Here is a 20,238-nt window from a genome sequence, read left to right as displayed (position 1 = left end):
GTTTGTTCCTGTCGGTCTATTAGAAGGAGGACCGATCTCCTTTCTTTTATTTATGTTTTTATGATCTCTTTGCATTTTGGACCCACGAGTGTCGGAGAAAGGATGTCCGCCCGTGCATAGCTCCGAACTACACGGGTAAGGCTAATTATTACGGAGGGCGCCAGTTATCCGTAAGCTCCGTTCGAGACTTGGTTATTTTATAGAAGGGCCCCAAGCCTGACAGATTCCCGGCACGGGTCGCATCACACCTTAATCCAGCCCTTCACCCCCGACCACGTTAAAGGTACTTTGAGTAGTGCTGTACTATTGAGGAGTATCGAACCCTACCCATAATACCCTTAACTTAGCTAAGTACCTCCTGAAAATAGGAAAACTGTGGTACTTATTACCAGCTGGCAACCTCGGAGAGGGTTCAGCGGAGGATTTTCGCCAGCCTAACTAACATAATATATGTATATATCTGTGGTCATAAGCAACAATCGCCTAAGTCGTTAACCTTGCTTCCGAGATAAATAGCTTTTTATATTCAGAAGCACAATGCTCAGTTAAACAATTAAAACAATTATAATGAAACTTGGCTTTGTTTAGGAGATATTTAATAAAAAGAAATAAAAATGTTTATTGCAAACATAACATATGATATAAGAATGACTATGTTGACTAAGGCTTTTATTGTAAAAGAATTGGTTGCTGTTTGTGTGGCACATATTGAGTTAAGGAACTTCTGCATGTATAAATTTACCAAGATAAAGAGTTAGTCCATTTCACTAATACGAGTTTATTTAAAAAAAAGGAATTTTACAAATTCATTATTTTAAACTAAATGACATTTTCCGAAAACTTATTTTTGTAATATTTATATGTAATATTTATTTAAAAGTATAAGTAATATATCAGTCGAAGTTATTCGGTTTCTGATTCACCTTCTACTAAATCTGGATGTACATCAGTTGAGTTATCTGTTAACAAACGTTTATAAAAAGGATGAAAGCATGGATTTACAAATGGTAGTAAATCAAGGAGATCCTTTTTCTTTTCTGAGCTGATCTTAATGTCTTGTGTTAGCATTGATATGTCGCTTTTTGCTATTGAATTTATACCACGTTTTAACAAGTTCAATGTTTTAAAAGGAGCATGTTCGTCTAAAGTGGTTTTATAAAGAATTTTTGCAAAATTTCTCTTTGTAAATCTTAGCCATCTAATATCTTTCCAAACGAATTTTTCCCCATCTAGATTATTGGTTCTCCACATTAGCTTTGTTTTTAAGAAAAGATGGAAATCAAAAAAAATCTTGTAAGTTCATTTCGTTGAACGGATTTCTGGAACGTACACTTCTTATAAAATTATACCAGTCACGTGGATGATGTACTTGTGTCTATCACAGCGTGATCCACATCGCATTCCATGTGCGTGTGCCCAGGTTCTAAAAATTTGTGATCATTAATTTCTAAAGTGGGGTTGATTTCAAGTGCCAATGTGAACATTGCACACACGAATGAATTCTTATTTTGTCCCATACAGGAATCACTGTAAAAGATTGCATGATTAACTTGTGGAAGATTGTTTATATGTTTGAATAAGCATGATGCGATTTGATTGCCGCCACGGGCAGAAAGTGCCTCATGTCACATAAAGCAATGTGGGGTGCCAGTTGTACAGTCGTGTACGGTTAAATTATAGGTCCAAAGCTGCCTTTTGTAGAAACTTATTGAGTTTCTTAAGTATGGGGTAGGCAAACACTGCTGCAAATCAAAAGTATACACTTTAACTTTGGGATCATCGGAAGCGCAAGTTTTGTCATTTCTTTTTGACTCATATGCAAAATCTGCTTTACTCTGATGGGCTAATAGTTCCTTTTCTAAACCACGTAGTAGAATATCATCGGATTCCTGTTTAGCAATAGCAATTTTAGCTCTAAATTTTTCGCGCGTAGAACAGGTATTGGCTTCTTAAATTTTATATTCATGGCTGTAAAACATTTTTTAATTAAATAATTATAAGAAGCGTAAAAGGCTTCTTACACTATATGTTTTGTCATATGTGTATGTCTATTTAGAAAACTGCAGATACAAAATAGAAACGATTCTATTTTCGCCTGACACATAAATATATTAACCTAAACCTTAATTTGTTGGCAACATTTTTTGGAGTTATTTATTTATTGTAAGAAAAAAGCAAATAAATTGAACTACTTAAAGCATTGGAAGTCACACGACAATACGTGAGTGTAGAAAGAATGACAAGTCATATGTTAAAACCATATCGTGTAGAAAGGCCTTAAAGATGCAACTTACTTTTAAAAATACCACTGTATGAGGAAACACTAACTACGTTGGCTTTGTATTTATCGCAAAACAACGTATACATTTGGGCCAGGGATAATACCGCATGTAAGTAATGGCAACTTGTATCCCTCCTGGTATAGTGACTTTCGTATTTTGGAAAGCTGCTTATGTAGTCTCTTACAAGTTGAACTTTATCATCCGTAAGTATATTTTTTCCTCCACCTGATCCACGCTTATCAACAAGGTCACTGTTAGGATAGTGTAATTTCTTCTTCAAAACAGTTTTGACGTAACTGGCACTCTCATCAAAACCCTGTAGGAAGCATTTTTGGCATACCTGCACTCTTTGGCCTTCAAACTCAACATAATAAGCAGCCTGAAATTTTCGCTCACGTGGCCTTTCAGGGTGTTTTTGCATATATTGAGTTTTTTTGTCGTTGATTTCAATTAAGGAACCAATGAAAAAAAATTCTCTGATTGTACGTACCCAACAACCAATATTTATTAAAAATGGTTTTCTGAAATGCAAGCGGAACCTTTGATTTGCACTTCATGCGACAATCAATAATAAGAGGTCTCAATTTTCTTTCCGATACAACAACACCCTTTACATTAACGTACGCCTTTCCCAAGTTCCGTATTGTGCATGATTGTTTCCTCGAATAAACTCTTTGGGATGTATCGGGGCGTCGTTGAGCAGTTCATCATCATCTAAATTGCTACTATTTCCATTATTAGTAGGAGTTGAGTCCTCATAGTCGGAATCTAGGACTGAGTCATCACTGTCAAAACGGAGATTCTCCTGTAAATTTGATTTATCTGCCTCATTCTCAGTATTAGAGTATTAGAAACATTTGTTAGTAAATCAGCCCCACTGCCCTCTAAAAACGGCATGTGACTGCTTTCATCATAACCTATTAATTGCAAAAATTTAAGCAACTTAGCAAAGCTATTTGTTTGTCCAATCTTACCTGTTACATTTACTTCGTTTTCCATTTCATTAATTTTAAATATTTTTATTAATTGCTTTATTATATTTTTTTAGTTCAGAAAATATTCAATTTTACCGAAACTTTTTTTTCTGACCTCTTATAACCTCTGCATTAATCACAGGAAATTGCTTAACTCAAATGATTTTAAAATGGCGCTTTAGGCATACCAATCTAACTGCACTTTGAAAAAAGAATAAGAGCATATGTCATTCGCATTTGTCGCGTATGAAGATATAGCTCTCTTAAAAACTCACAACAAAAACGCATTAACAACTTTTGTAGGCCATTTAAATATAACATTATTGTAATTGACCATCTTCTTAAGTATACTTAGACTCATATAATAAATGCAATAGCGCTTCGTTGCGAGTTAGGCTAATATGTTTTTAATAATATTTACCCTAAAAAAACTTGTTAGAGTGATAGGAACTTCGCACATAATTCAAACTTTTCCCAATCATTTAGTTTGTTTGAAAATATAAATTGAATAGAATTACGTTTATCAAGGGAGCATAAAAATTCACAAGCAAATTCCTTGCAAAATGCCGTCGGCTATTCGCCAATTTGACTTCATACAGAATCCAAAAACTCAGCAGAGCCAATGTACTTGTACATAATTCACTGTAATCAGCTCTGTTAAGAAGTTCCCCGCTGTCGATTTGATCGAGGTGAAAAAGTCTTCGCGATTTCACTTCATTTTTGACAATTCATACTTTTCGTAGCCCGTGAGACTTCTCTATAAATTAACGTTCTCTGGTACATATATGTATGCCGGCTTATATTGGGTTTTCCAATAAGAGGTGTTATTTTGATATTCAAAGAAAAATGCAATTTTTTAATATAAGTGATCGGATGTTTTTTTTTTTTCATTATAAAGAGGAAAGTCTGCCGTTAGTAGTGGAAAATAACATCAGGCCAATGATCAGCACGATCACGCTAACAGGACAATATCCTTTTCATGAAATTTTCCCTATGTCCTCGATAGCATCACGAATTCCATCTTTGACTTGGGCTGTTGGCGTAGACCTTCTCTTTCACGTGGCCCCAAAGAAAAAAGTCACAAGGTGTTTAATCACAAGATCTCGGTGGTCAATTGTGATCACCTCTTCGAGAGATAACACGCTCGGGAAACCTGTAAAAGATCTATGATTTCGTTGCTTGTGTGGCACGTAGCGCTGTCTTGTTGAAAATAAACGTTGTCCAGATCAATACCATCTGCTGTACTACCATGGTACTCATCAGTCTTTTCAGCAGAAGCAACAGCAATCCTCTTTGCCTGCTGATATGCCGCAAAACATAAACACCGATACCTTATATGCAGCGACTCCTTAGGAGCAATCCAAGCAATCTTAAATGCTAATTTTGCCGACCCAACAATATCACAGATAAGAGACATTCTTATTGAATACACCGAAAAAATCAAACTATTATGGGTTCCAGGCCACATCGGAATACAAGGCAATACACTTGCCGACTCTGCTGCCAAATTAGCCACGAAATCCCCAGTTAAACTCATCAATACCATCAACAAAAAGGACATTAAAAAACTGGCTTACAAAAACTGCCTAAGAAATGAAATTACCAAATGGTCTGAATATACTCATCACTACAAAGAGATAAACCCAACTCGTCAGCCAACAACACTACCAACAAATATAACAAGAAGACAACAGATTATTTACACCCGCTTCCGTCTAGGACACACCAGGCTAACCCAACAACATCTCTTCCAAAACGTCCAACCACCACTCTGCTATTTTTGCTACGATGCGAACTTAACAATACCACATATAATCGAAGGATGCCTAGCGCTTGAAACAATACGCCAATCTATGGCCAACCCCAATATAAGGGAATTGCTCTCAAATGTAACACACACCAACATAAAAGAATTTATAAGATTTATAACTAAACTAAACATTTATTTTGAAGTGTGATATATATATACATAAGTCTTATTTGTGCACATAGTAGAAATAAATTAATTTTAAGAAGCTGATGGCCTTAGTTGCTAACGCTTTTTCTAGATTGTTAAGGCATAATTATATTATCCTTTTTCAATAATAATAAAAAAAAAAAAATAAAAATAAATACCATCCAATACGGCCATAAAAAATCGTTAATCATATCTCGATAGCGCTATCCATTACATCTGTTATTGGGAAACCCTATATGTACGCACATAAGTATGTATGGATTAGGGAGAGGGAAATATTTTCGCAGGTTTGCGTTTTTGTATTAAATTTGTTTAAATCTGAACCAGAAGAACTTGGAATTAAGACACTGTTTATTGTGTGATAAATGTATTATATGTAAACTAGCTGGTATACTGGTGAATGTAGAGAACATAGGATTCAATTATTAGACTTTTTCGTCCTAGTGCTTCTGCGAAGGTACTGCTCCTGAACCGTTGAAAAAGTTCGATCGATTAAGTAATGTTTTCGTATTGGATCGTATTTAATTCGAATTTCAAAGCGTGCTAGTTCGACTTCATGGTAATATATAAAGAAAAATTGTTTGACTGGAAAATCCTTGTTTTATTCCCTTTAATAAAATGTGAATTGATAAAATTTCCTTTTAAAAAGGAACATATAGTTACATAACTCATACCAGTTGCAAAATGCCGCCGACAATATGAAAGTCAAATTGATTGCCGTCCAAACTGCCAAATTTTCTTGACGATGACAAAAATTGTAAATATATACTATTGGAGAAATCACTGACGATCACTCGAAAATAATAAACATGGCAATATTTCTTATTATTATGGTAAATTGGCAAACCAATATTTGGTGTATCTTTAAGTGTACATTCACATACTCGGTGTGTTGAAAAAATAAGGTGAAAGTTTCGAAATTCGCGGGATATGTACATTCGACGTTCGATTATTATTTTTTTTATGTTGGTACACTTGTCTAGAAGATATGTTCACTGTTTGACTGTCCCATTAGTATGTGGATTGAAACCCCACAGAAACTGCGGTATATATATATTGCTACAGTTGCCCCCGTCCCGGTAAAACAGTGGCAGGCCTTGAGGTACGTTCTAAGTTCGTCGCCGTTAAGTTGATGGTGCAGGGTAGGTTGAGCTTCCCCCCTATTAACGCTGACCCGGCTTTGAACACATGCACTCATAAGGTCATGTGTCAACCCTCGCATCGGCCTCCCTGCAGTGCAAAGATAACCACGGGGTCATAAAGACGACTGTACGTACGAACTAAGATAGCGGTCTCAAGGGGAGTCCCCACAACTATGAATAATTTAAAAATGCAATACAAGAATAATCCTCTGAAGCAAACAACGGAGTACCTAACTAAAGACATCGAGGTACCATCACCATTTCAAAAAGGTACAAAAAGAGCGAGAGCTCCAGTACGTGTCACCGAAATTAATCCAGAGATGGAGTCATCATGGAGACACCGAAGACGATTGCTGCCTCCTCTAGAGAATGCTACACGACACCAAGTACTCCCATTGACAGCTTTTTTTGGACTATGTGGGCTATGGACGTCAGAGCTGAACTGGGTACACAACAAGATATGGAACAACGCATAACCAGTAAGAAGAGCAACCCTTATCCAACCGCAGAAGGTGATCCACCAGCCCCAATTGATGAAAGCATGCTTAATGTCTCTGGAGAGAGAGAAATTATTGAGTTGTAGAAGTTCTGCGCATCGCAGAGAAATATGCATAAAGATCCAATCAGGCGTTGTGGCATCACAAAACGACTTCATACTGAAATCATGCTTGAGATGGACAATGACGAAAGACGGAGGAGGTTGGATCAAAAAAATACTCCAACCCAAGATATGAAGGCTCCCCTTGCAGAAGGACTAGTGGAAATCAATCAAACCGGTAAGTGAGTCAGGACAAAATCTAGCCCTAAAGAAGAAGGAAAAACTAAACGGAGATAACCCTAAGGTTAAGAGACGAGAAGGAAGAGTGGATCAAATCCAAAGAAGGCCCAAGCAGAAACCTTCGAGGAAAATAGTTCGGACGAATACTGTTGCAATCATCATTGCGACTAAATCAGAAAAGATGCCACAAAGTCGCTGATTAGAGAGGTCCAACAAAAAGTACTAGTACCCTGACACTACAAGCTACAATACAGGGCGTACTCGGTGCAGGTGAAAACCCACATGATGATTATTCACTGTAAAGGCCTGGTAACGGATATTAGCAGCAAGGAAGAGCTGTTCGATGCCCTAGACACACAGGCTAAAGTCAGGAGACCAGAGGACTCTGCAGTAAGATTGGAAAAAATGGAGTATGGAAGCACGCAGACAGCATACGTATAGCTCTCTGCAAAAAATGCCAAGATGGTGCTAAACCTAAAACATGTAGCTACAAAATGTAAAGGAATTGATAGATCAAATCTTTGCAGAAGATGCGGCGAAGTTGGCCCCAGAGCTGCAACATGCAAGAACCATGAAAGATGTGCATTTTGCTGTGGTGCACATAACGAAGGAGAATGACCGGGAATGACCTTAAATGAATTCGCGGCTATGCTGACGCGGATAGCAACGGACTTCTGACACAGGAGACCTATCATCATTGCAGGTGACCTTAACGCGTGGTCGACCACATGGGGAAGCCTACCGACCAACCCGATCTGACCCTTTTAATCACGCCAGGATGCCTCAAGTTCGATACTGGGACTAGACGATCAGTAATAGATCTTGCCTTCGCCGATACATACAAGACAACCCGCGTGCAGTGCATATTTCAAGCATATACACTCACAGTGATCACTATACAATCGTAATTGACTTGTACACAACTCGCGAGCCCAAGCTTACTAGAAAAGTGCAAAGAGTGTCTTGAATGAGGAGTAATTTTGATGCAGAATATTTCCTAGGGATCTGAAGCGTACTTTGTTGCTGAAACTGCTGAACAGCGAGCAAACCAAGTAGCAAAGCGATTAGAAGAAGCGATGCAGCGATGCCAACACGCAGAGGAACTTCGAACCCGGGTGGACAGGCGATTTCGCCAGATTACGAAAACGATGCAACAAAACTCGCACAAGAGCTCAAAGTGCGCGTCGCCGTCCATCTTATCCCGTTCAGCAGACCCAATATTGCTTTCAAAGCAGCGGCCCAAGCGAGTCCAGAAATTTTAGCAGAACTGTACAGTGAGTGTATCAAGTCTGGTATATTTCCCTAGAGATGTAAGCGACAACGTTTAGTGCCACTACTGAAACCGGGCAAATTGCCAAATGATCCATCAGCAGCCTTATATCTGTTAGATACAGTGGGGAAGGTACTAGAAATAATCATCTGTGAGCGTTTACAGAAACACCTAGAAGGGCCAACAGGACTTGCTGAGCGACAATTTGGCTTCAGGCGAGCAAGATCTACTGTCGACTCCACTCGACTGGTGGTCGAAGTAGCGAGCGAGGCTATTAACAGGACAGGTGGGGCATGCGGTTTTCGGAAATATTGCGCTGTCATAATGCTGGACATAGAGAACGATTTCAACTCAGCATATTGGCCACTAATTCTTTCAGCACTGAGCGATCTTGGAGTGCTTTCGTACCTGCTTCGGGGTCCGAAATGAAAGGCGCCGTAGTTACAAATGCTCTAACACGGTTGCCCAAGGTACAAGAAGGAGACTTCTATCTACTGTGACAGACTCCATCCTGTGATATGCCGCTTCCATCGAGAGTCGCATGTACGTAGCCGCTCCCATACCTACGAGGGGCCAATCAGGTTTATAGGGTAAGTGCTTTGCGAGTAGCCTGTGCCTACCGGACAGTATCGGACGATGAATTTGCGTGCTTATGGGAAAAATTCCACTGGATATAAGAGCACGTGAACTAAGCCGTCTCTATCCAAGGCAAGGTGCAAAACGTACAAGAGACCAAAAGATGGCACAGTGAATGGCGTCACTTGACAAAAGGCAGAGAAGATGGGATTATTCTCTAAAAACCGCTGGACGTACGAACTTATCCCTATCCTTGACAAGTGGTTACGGCGAAGACACGGAGAAGTGGATTACTTCCTCCCCCAGATTCTGAGCGGACACGGCTGCTTTCATTATCTGCATTGGTTTGGTCTCTCCGCCTCACACTCTGCCCTACATGCCCAGAGAAGGTTGAAGACGCGCGCCACGTACTCTTCTACTGTCCAAAATTCGCCAAGCAACGTGAAGAGTTGGCCACTACCCTTGGAAGACAGCCAATGCTGGGATGCTGCATGCAAGTTTTCCAAGCAAGTACTGCGTACGCTACACAAGTAAGGCGAAGAAAGGCGAACAATAGAGCTGTTTCAGTACCGGTAGCTAGAGCAAAATAATATTAACGCTTGTGCTGCAATTCATTTCAAAACTTTTAGACGCATGTGTTTTGGTCGAGCTCCTATTACGATTTGTGGCGTGCGTTTTGATATTTCTCCACAAATGGGGGGGTCTACAGTTTTATACCACCTCCAAATGGCATTTGGTTTTTTATGAGGAGCTTTTCCAGTGCATAAATACTTTTGCTGCTTTGCCTTTGCCTGCCGAGATGTGACAGCTATTAAACAAAACTGTTTCTATTATGTAGTGTTTCGTGCTCGTGGTTTCGAATCTGTGCACTACCGAATGGTAGTTGCGCACCAAAAACTTTTTAGCGAATGGCGGCGGCCGCCGTAGCCGAATGGGTTGGTGCGTGACTACCATTCGCAATTCACAGAGAGAACGTCGGTTCGAATCTCGGTGAAACACCAATATTTAAAGAACACACATTTTTCTAATAGCGCTTGCCCTTCGGCAGACAATGGCAAACCTCCGAGTGTATTTCTGCCATGAAAAAGCTCCTCATAAAAATATCTGCCGTTCGGAGTCGGCTTGAAACTGTAGGTCCCTCCATTTGTGGAACAACATCAAGGCGCACACCACAAATAGGAGGAGGAGCTCGGCCAAACACACAAAAAGGGTGTATGTGCCAATCTATACTAATATTATAAAGAGGAAAACTTTGTTTGTTTGGTTGTAATGAATAGGCTCAAAAACTACTGGACCGATTTTAAAAATTCTTTCACCATTCGAAAGCTACATTATCCACGAGTAACATGGATTACATTTTATTTTGGAAAAAAATAGGGTTCCGTAAGATATTTGGATTTTTCGGACACAAACTGAAAAAAATCTTATATCTATATATATAAAAATGAAATGATGTTCGTTTGTCCGCATTTTTTTGGGCCGATACGAGGCCAATTTTATTCGTTCTTTTTTCATATTATAGGGATCCACTAGGGGAAGGTTTTTAGCAAAAAAAAATTTCTTTTAAATATTTTCTTCATATAAAAAAAAGAAAAAATCAAAATATTGTCCAAAACAAAACTTGCTCGATTGTTAGATTAAAGTAAGTTTCGAATCGACATTCATTTTATGTGTACAACTTTTTTTGAATTTTTTGTATTTGTATTGTGATACAGAAATGTATTGTATACAGAAATTTCAAATGATTCGAATGAAAATTTTTTTTTTTTTTTTTTATTTCTTCCATAAAATATTACACCTGTCGTTAGACAATAAGTAATTTGATTTACAAAAAGATGGAATGAGAGTGATATTGAAGGGCCAATGCCCCCAAGCTCATTTAGAAGAAATATATACATATTATTTACAAACAAGTGGTTAACAAACAATGATATATACGATTAGTTGACAATTGATTACAAGGATTTTGCAAGATCTGTTGATGTTTGACGGTTAAGCCGACTTTGGGTAGATTTTTCTTTATTTGGTAGTCTTCTCATCATAGGATTTGTATGCGTTTATAGTCTATTTATGTGTCTTCTGCTAGCGCTTTGTATTGTTTCATCAATAGTATTGATGTCAAGGTCGCGATGAATATCTGCGTTAGGTATGTACCAAGGTGCATTAGTTAAGGTCCTAAGTATTTATGAAAATAATGTTTCAATTCAATTGAGCAATGCTTTCTTTGACCAATTCTATATGGAAATGAATGCGTTTGCAAACGATGTTTTCGGATATGAACAAATGTTGGAATCGAATGAAAAAGGAAAGAAACGCGAAATGATAAAAAAAATTCTTGGAAAATTTAAAATGAATGGTGCTTCATTGGAAAAATTCAAAGGTAATAAGAACCTACACAAGATAAAGTTATGGAACATATGGACCAAATGAACACAAAAAAATAATTTAGTTTTGTTTTGATTTTTTGCAACATTTTGGTTTTCAGTTAATACAATAAAAACAATACTGTTTTTTCGTGAACACAAAATTCTAAATTTATTACGTTGTTTGTTTAGAATTTTTTTAGAAAAAAAGTAAATTTTTTGGTTTTGAGGAAATTTGTTTATTGTTGCTATTTGTGAAAGCGTAGATATTTGTAAGTATTTGACTATAATCCTAAAAGTTAATGGAATACCACTATGACACATAGAAAACATTTTTTCAAACGGGTGTTTTTCGAAAATTATAAAAAAAATTGTTTTCAAAAATTTTGAAGAAATAAAGTAAAATAAAAAAATTTCGAAAGCATGAAATTTTTTCAAAACCAAATTTTCTTCAAAAAGATAAAAGAAATTTCTTCGAAGAGGTGTTTTTCTAAATTTACAAAAAAAAAACATTTCAAAAATTTTAAACAAATAAAATAAAATAAAACTTTTTCAAGGGTATGAAATTTTTTCAAAACAAAATTTTCTGAAAACCAAACAAAATTTAAAAAAAAAAATGGTGTTTTCAAAGCATTTCATATTCCACTATTAATAGAGAATACATTTTTTCGAGGGGGTGTTTTTCAAAGCGGAAAAAAATCTTTTTTAACAAATCAATTTAAACTTTTACAAAAAATCGAGCGAAGTTAGAGCGAAGTGTTTTTCAAAACTTCAAAAAACACTTTTTAACCAAAAAAAATAAACCTTTTTTCAAAAACAACAGGAATGATAACATTGCCTAACAATTTCTGCACTTTTGCACAGTCTAAAGAGGCATTGATACAGAGTGTATTTCCAAACATAGTTCAACATTACAAAAACCATGATTGACTCAGCGAAAGAGCAATTTTAACTGGGGAAAATAAGGACGTCAATGATATAAATGTAGCTATTTTGGATCAAATACCTGGTGACATAGTTGCATATAAGTAAGTCAATGGACATTATTACTGATCAAGATGATGTCGTAAATTATCCAACTGAATTCTTAAACTCACTCGATTTGCCAGGCTTACCACCTCATAATTTACGATTAAAAATTGGAGCACCGATTATTATGCTGCGCAATAGTAATGTGCCCCGACTTTGCAACGGTTCGAGACTCGCTGTGAAGAAGCTAATGGGTAACGTTATCGAAGCAACAATTTTGAAAGGGAAGTATAAAGGAGATGACATTTTCATACCCTGAATTCCACTGATTCCGACGGATTTACCATTCGATCTCAAACGTTTGCAGTTCCCTATTCCCCTTGCCTCCGCTATGACAAATAATAAGGCGCAAGGACAGTCTCTACAAATGTGCGGTATTAATTTAGAATACCCAATTTTTTCTCATGGACAATTGTATGTAGCTTGCTCACGAGTTGGCAAACCATCGTCATTATTCACGCGAAAGATGAAAAACCAAAAACGTTGTCTACCAAAAAGTGTTACAATAAAGTTCGAATGAAATTGTATCAAAGAATTTGCTTTGTTTCGTATTAATTTTATTCTCTTTCAGCAAATCATTGAATTTATCGTCTAGCGAAGCGGGCGAGGGTACGCTAGTTGTAATATAAAATAAAGTCAACTTTTTGTGTGTGTTCGCTAACCGGCCGTGTCTTTGCACCGAATTAAACCAAACTTACACACATTGTTAAGAAGGTATTGAAGATGGTTTACGTATAGTTTGGATACCTATTGGTGGATAGGGCTCGAGATATAGGTCAAAACGTGGACCCGGGTAACCTTCAGATGTGTATGTACAATATGGGTATCAAATGGAAGCTGTTGGTGAATGCTTTAGTTCAGAGTATCTTTCATACCGCTCTGTGACTAGGGTCTCAAGATAGAGACCAAAACGTGGACCCTAGAATGTGTTTGTACAATATGGATATCAAATGGAGGCTGTTGGTGAATGCTTTAGTACAGAGTATTCTTCATGCCGCTCCGTGACTGGGGTCTCGAGATATAGGTTGAAACGTGGACCCGGGTAACCTTTGGTTGTGTATGTACAATATGGGTATCAAATGAAAGCTGTTGATAAGTGCTTTAATACGGGGTAATTTTCATACCTATTGATGACTAGGGTCTGTTGGAAATCAAGTCAACCGATGGCGAGTTTTGGAAGAGGACTCTCTTTCTGATCATCGTCTTATCGAATTCCGACTGGGAATTGACACAATATCAATACCTACCGGTAGGAATCCTCGAAATGTGGACTGGGACAGGTATGGTGAGCTTGTAACAGAGCGATTACCAAACCTGCAAAAACTCCTTGGTGGAACCCTGAACTGTCGAAGCTTCTTGTACGGTCCAGGAAACTTCTTAATAAGGCCTTGAAGACCAAAACAGAAGAGGACTGGGCTAATCATCGACAGAGAGAATATAAGAAAAAAGTACGAAAAGCCAAACTTGAATCCTATAGATATTTCTGCAGTAACGTCGAAGAAATGAGGGAAACAGGGAGACTTTGTAAGGTCCTTCATTTAGACCGCTCATTAATGCTGGATTCCATTCGAAAACCTGATGGTTCATACACCATTTCCAAATCGGAAACGTTTAATGCTCTACTCGAAACCCATTTTCCGGTTAGCAGAACTCTCTCTGAAGCAGAGAGTGGCATGAACAATAACGGTAGCAACGGTGGAACCTCTAGGTACAGCTGGTATATTGCTAGTCGGATAGTGGCAAGGGAATCGATAAGGTTTTCCTTATCTTCCTTTGAGAACTTTAAGTCCCCTGGACCTGAAGGAATATATCCAGCAATTTTTAAAAAAGGAGGAGACAGTTATGGTTATATACCATCCCAATGGCGACGCGTTAGACTAGTTTTTATTCCGAAACCAGCAAAAGATGACTATTCGCTAGCAAAAAGTTTTAGACCAATCAGTTCTACATCGTTCATGTTGGAAAGTCTGGAACGAGTGTTGGAGAAACATATTCGAGTGGGGTTATTGCCGAGAAGTCCATTTAGTAGAAATCAACACGCTTACCAGAGTGGAAAATCATGTGAATCAGCCTTACACGATCTTGTTAGCAAGATCGAAGCTGGGCTGGAAGCTGACGAATACACAATGGGTGTGTTTGGGGCCATTGAGGGGGCTTTTGATAATGCCACATTCGGCTCGATATATTATTCTGCCGAACGACACGGAGTTAATCAAGCCATTATAAAATGGATATATTCCATACTCTCTGAGAGGCTGTTAACCGCTGGTTGGAGCAGTGACGAACAAATCACAGTCAGGGCCAAGCAACGATGTCCCCAAGGGGGTGTCCTTTCTCCGCTGCTGTGGTGCTTCGTAGTAGACTCTCTATTAGTGAAGATGCAGGAACTCGGCTTTCACGTGCAAGCATATGCGGACGACGTCTGTGCACTAACATCGGATAAATTCTTAAGGAGGCAGAGGATTCTTGACAAAATCGATGACTGGTGCATGAGACAAGTTCTTTCCGTTAATCCGAACAAAACAACCATAGTCTTTTTTCCGAGAAAACGGAAATTGGATGCACTCAGTCTCTTCGTGACACTTGGTCTTTCCAACGAAGTCAAATATCTAGGACTAATCTTGGATAAGAAGCTGACTTGGGAGACACACGTTTCACTGAAGGTGAATCGTGCATTGAAGATTTTTCAGCAAGGCCGTAGAGCCTTTGGCAAAACCTGGGGTCTGAAACCTGCTGTGGTCCTATGGATATACACAGCACTTATCAGACCAATCATCACTTACGCTTCTGTGGTCTGGTGGCGACGGAGCACGGTTAAGTCCCCAATCCGAAAACTATACAGGCTGCAAAGAAGTGTATGTTTATGCATCACGGGTGCAATGAGTACAACCTCTGGTGATGCTCTAAATGCTATGCTTGATTTGATCTTAAGATACAACAGGAAGCAATAAAAGCAATGTGTATACTCCATAAATATGGTTTCTGGCACTAAGATGGAACTTCGGGACACAGAGAAATCTTTAAGTTGCTGTCGGAGCAGTATCCACTGTTTTTAGCATCTAAAGATGACCTGATACCCACGGTTTCATTTGGAAGGAAATTTGATGTCAGATTTCCATTGCGTGAGCAATGGAGCAATCCAGAATGCATCCAGGGAGGTTTGACGGATATTTTCTTTACCGATGGGTCCAAGAATAAAATGGCGTCTGGGGCCGGATGGTACTTAAACGATAGTAGGGGAAATGTTAACTGTTTTCCAAACGGAAATTTTTGCCATCCTAAAATTAGCCGAATGAATAATCGAGAGGAGATGGAGTGGGAAATAGATTGAAGTCTTCAGTGATAGTCAGGCTGCATTGAAGGCCCTAGAGAACGCGGAGCAAACCTCAAAGATTGTTCAAGAATGTAAGAAGAAGCTTAATTCTGTCGCAAGACAAAACAGGCTTGTACTTATATGGGTCCCGGGACACTCCGGTGTTCAAGGAAACGAAGTTGCCGACGAATTGGCCAACCGTGGAGCAGCGGTGCCCTCACAGAGGCCAGGGCCAATAATCGGAATCAGTCTCGCAGGAATCAAGAATTGAATCAGCGATTATGTAGACAATCTACATAAAGAGCGATGGTCCGGTCTTGAATGCTGCAGAACTGCAAAGTGTTTTGCGACAAGTGCGAACAGAAAACTGTCAAACTTTCTACTAAAACTTAGACAGGAAGATATTCGGTTGATGGTCGGCATCATTACAGGACACAACCCATAGGGTCAGCATATGACCACCCTTGGAATCATCGAGGACCCGGTATGCCTGTCATGCTTGGAGGAGGCGGATAGAACTGAGCACTTTCTCTGTGAGTGTCCTGCCTTTGCTAGAGCAAGGCTACGAGTATTGGGTTCCGATGTCATGAGAATGAGTAATATTCGTTTTCTAAAACTGGAGGATATTTACAGATTTGCCAAAGAATCTGGAAAATTCTCACAGGACTACCTTTCTCTGTTTCTGTCTCTATTCTTTCCTATCTCTTTCTCTGATACTTTTCTTCTTCCCTCCCTGACTATCTACCCCCTTTCCAGAGCTTTAAATACAATGGGCTCTTTAGCCTGAGTGTTTTAGGAGCCACCAAATCTCCTGGTGCTCCTTGGCTCGACCTTTTCAAATTCAACGTTTCTGTGGGTTTATTGTTATAATATATACATTATAACATACGATACAAGTTTTCGTCAATTCCTTCCAATGCTTTGCTTCTTCCTCACTTTTCACATTATATAATCTCCCGTTTTCTATTTGTACAAAAATATTTCCACTTCAGGAGGACACAAAGCCGGTTGAGTTATTGCCTAAGTAATTTTATATATACTCGTAAGTATGTATTTACTTTATTTTATATTTTTTGCTCGTAATGTGCGCCTCAAAAGCAATTGCTCATGCAAAGTTGTTAATCTTTTGTAATCTTGTAAACACTGTTTGGGTGCGATTGGCACCAACGAGAGGCTGGCGATCGCATGAATAGCTGAAATGGGTATTAGCCAAATGCCGTAACGCCCCTCTTCAGAGATCTGCATCCAGAAGATTAGGTATTTGAGGTGTGTACTCGCGTTTTCGCCCGCGGAGGCTTCTATTCAGCAAGGATATCTTAAACTTGGGATCTTGATATCTGCTGTTATCTTATTCCAGATAAACTAGACAAACGCCACCAAAAATAAAAAACCCAAGACTTTGGAGACGATGGACCAATCTATCTTCTTAAGGAAGATGAGGGGTTTGATATTGCTCGTCGAGATTTCGTGGATTTCGTAGATAGTAGCAATCGTAGCTGTTAGTTTCTGATGCTGGGATAGCTTGGCTTTTTGCTGACGACTCAAGATTTATCTTCAGAATAAAGAAGCCAAAAATATGGTCATTGGTCTCATCTAACCAAACGCTACCATTGAAATTGTTCAGCTAGATAGTGTTCTTCTTGAGTTCGACAGTGGACACATTATAGTTGAGATATCGATAACCAGTTTCTCCTTCCTTAAATAATCGAGGCCGACAATCTTCTTCTGAAAGCAGGTTGAGGAATTTTCGTTCGCAAGCCATGGCCACCGTGAAGTGTACGCAATTATTCTTGACACTTCCATTGACCCCCTGCTAATTAGGTGGTCCTGCCATTTCCAGGCAAACCAAATCCAATTAATCCATCGTACTGATGTAGTTTCAAGTCATTTAAAGTTGCGCAAATGCGAGCCCATTTGTGATCTAGTCATATGCATAACGGATGGTGGCAATTGGAAAGTTGAGTTTGAATAAATCTGCGAAATTGCGCAGAGGTTGATGCTGTATGATTGATTATAATTTGAATTTATCATGTGCTTCATGTAATTATAGTAAAATATCGTTTTAAAGCCTCTCACCAAATTACTATTACGCCACATTTTGTTGTGAGAAGTGGCAGTGGCTTACTTCATTTGATATTATTAAGTTTATACTATACTCTACTGAATATCAGATTAACCACGCCAATTTTTACTAACTCTTGGAAGAAGGCTAAGATTATTCCGATAAACAAAACGAATGGTGACCATCGGCCGATAGCAATATTGCCGTTTCTATCTGAACCGCTTGAGTGTATCATGCATCGACAGAGAAACTTCTTTTTGAGTAACAACTCATTGGTGGTATTTAGCTCAGGCTAAAAAGCGTATTGTATTCGAAACTCTGGAAAGTGAAAGGGTTGATAGTCAAGGAGGAAATTGACAGAGATAGGATAGAATAAAGGCAGAGATGACTATTCCTGAGCGAGTTTTCCAGATTCTTTGGCAAATCTAAAAATATCTTCCAGTTTCAAAGAACGAATTTTACTCGTTCGTATGACATCTACATAAGGGCCTGTAACTAAAGACTCCAACCTTTTTCCCAATTTGTCTCCTTTCAATTATTCATTCGACTACTTTCAAAATGATAATAATTTCCATTTAGAAAACAGTAGCAACTCCTCCCATAGCGTAATGATACTTATTACTATCGTTTACGTACCATCCGACTCCAGAACCTATTTCATTCTTGGATCGATAAAGAAATATTCCATTGCATTACAACAAATTTCGTTCAAAAGGAAACTAGGTGCCAAAAACAAAGAATACTGCTCAAACAGTGGATACTGATTTAAGGGGAGCAAATCAAGCATAGCATTTAGGGCATTGAAGGTTTTATTCATGGCACCTCATGAACAAGTCTAAGGTAGTTCTTTTCGGATGGACGGAAAAACCTTGACTCGTGCACCAGTCATCGATTTTATCAGGAATCCTCTGCACTTTCATATAAAGACTTTCTAGGAATATATTCGATGTTAGAGCACACACATCGTCCGCATATGCGTGGACATGGAATCTGAGACCCTGCATATCCGTTAGCACAGAATCTACGACGCAGCACCACAAACGGACAAAGACACTCCTTTGGCGACATCCTTGCTTCGCCTTAATGGCCACTGTTCTCAATAGCGGCTAGCAGCCTCTCAGAGAGTATGCAATATATCCATTTTGCAATGGTTTGATTAACTCCGTGTCGTTCGGCAGAGGAATAGGTTGAGTTGAAATTGGATTTATCAAAGGTCCCATCAATGTCCACGAACACGTCAATGTATACTCATCAGCTTCCAGCCCGGATTCAATCATGCTATCGTGTAAGGCTGATTCACAGGATATTTCACTCTGGCAATCGGATATGTTTTTCTGCTACTCGTTCTAAAATTTTCAACAAGAACAATGTCAAACTAATTGGTCTAAATATTTTTAGCTAGGGAATAGTCATTTCTTCCTGGTTTCGGAATAATTACTACTCTTTCGCGTTGCCATTGGGATGGTATGTGACCAAAAGCAACTTAAGCTATACAGATCTTTTTAGGGATCTGAGTTAGCCTGTCTCCTCCTCTCTGAAGTATTACTGGATATATTCCATCAGTTCCAGAGGACTTAGGAGGATAAGGAAAAGCTTATCGATTTCCCTGTCACTATCTGACTAGTAATATACCAGAGGCTCTACCATCATTACCGTTTATGTCAATGCTGCTTCCTACTTCAGCGAGTGTTCTACTACCCGGAAAATGGGTTTCGAGTGGAGCATTCAGCGTTTCCGATTTGGAAATAGTGTATAAACCATTAGGTTTTCGAATGGAATCCAGCCTTACTGAACGGTGCAGATGAAGGTTCTTACAAAGTCTCGCTGTTTCCCTCATTTCTTCGACGTTGCTACAGAAATTTTATAGGATTCAAGTTTGGCTTTTCGTACTTTTTTCTTATATTCTCTCTGTGTAACTCGATGATTTGCCCAGTCCTATTCTGTTTGGGTGTCTAAGGCCTTATTAAGAAGTTTTCTGAACCGTACAAGAAGCTTCGACAATTTAGGGTTCCACGAAGGAACCGGTTTCCGCTGTCTACTTTGCCTGAGTGGGCACACTTCCTGAAAGCAATTGATTAAAGTACCTTCTAATTTCTTAGCAGCAACTTCAGTCATTTTTATTGATTTCAGTTTTCTCAGGTCGCATAACCGCTCTATTAAAACTCGCCATACCTGTCCCAGTCCACACTTCTAAGACTCTACCGGAAGGTATTTATATTCTATCAATTCCCAGTCAGAACTCGATAAGACGCTGATTTGAAAGAGAGTTAAAAGTCGCCATTGGTTGATTTGATTTCCAACTGACTTATTGGTAAGGGTTAAATCAATCACCTCTTGTCTCCTTTTGGTCAAAAGAGTTGGTTTTCTACCATTGTTTTAAATGACAAAATCGGATGACAGGATTAAGTCCAGTAAGTTGAGAACTTTGTGGCTGCATTTGCTGCTTTCCCATACAATGTTCTGTGAATTTGTATCGCAGCCCACTATTAGCC

The sequence above is a fragment of the Anastrepha obliqua genome, chromosome 6 (genome assembly GCF_027943255.1).
Source record: "Anastrepha obliqua isolate idAnaObli1 chromosome 6, idAnaObli1_1.0, whole genome shotgun sequence".
In the NCBI taxonomy this organism is placed as follows: Eukaryota; Metazoa; Arthropoda; class Insecta; order Diptera; family Tephritidae; genus Anastrepha; species Anastrepha obliqua.
Note: the sequence above shows the minus strand (reverse complement) of the source record.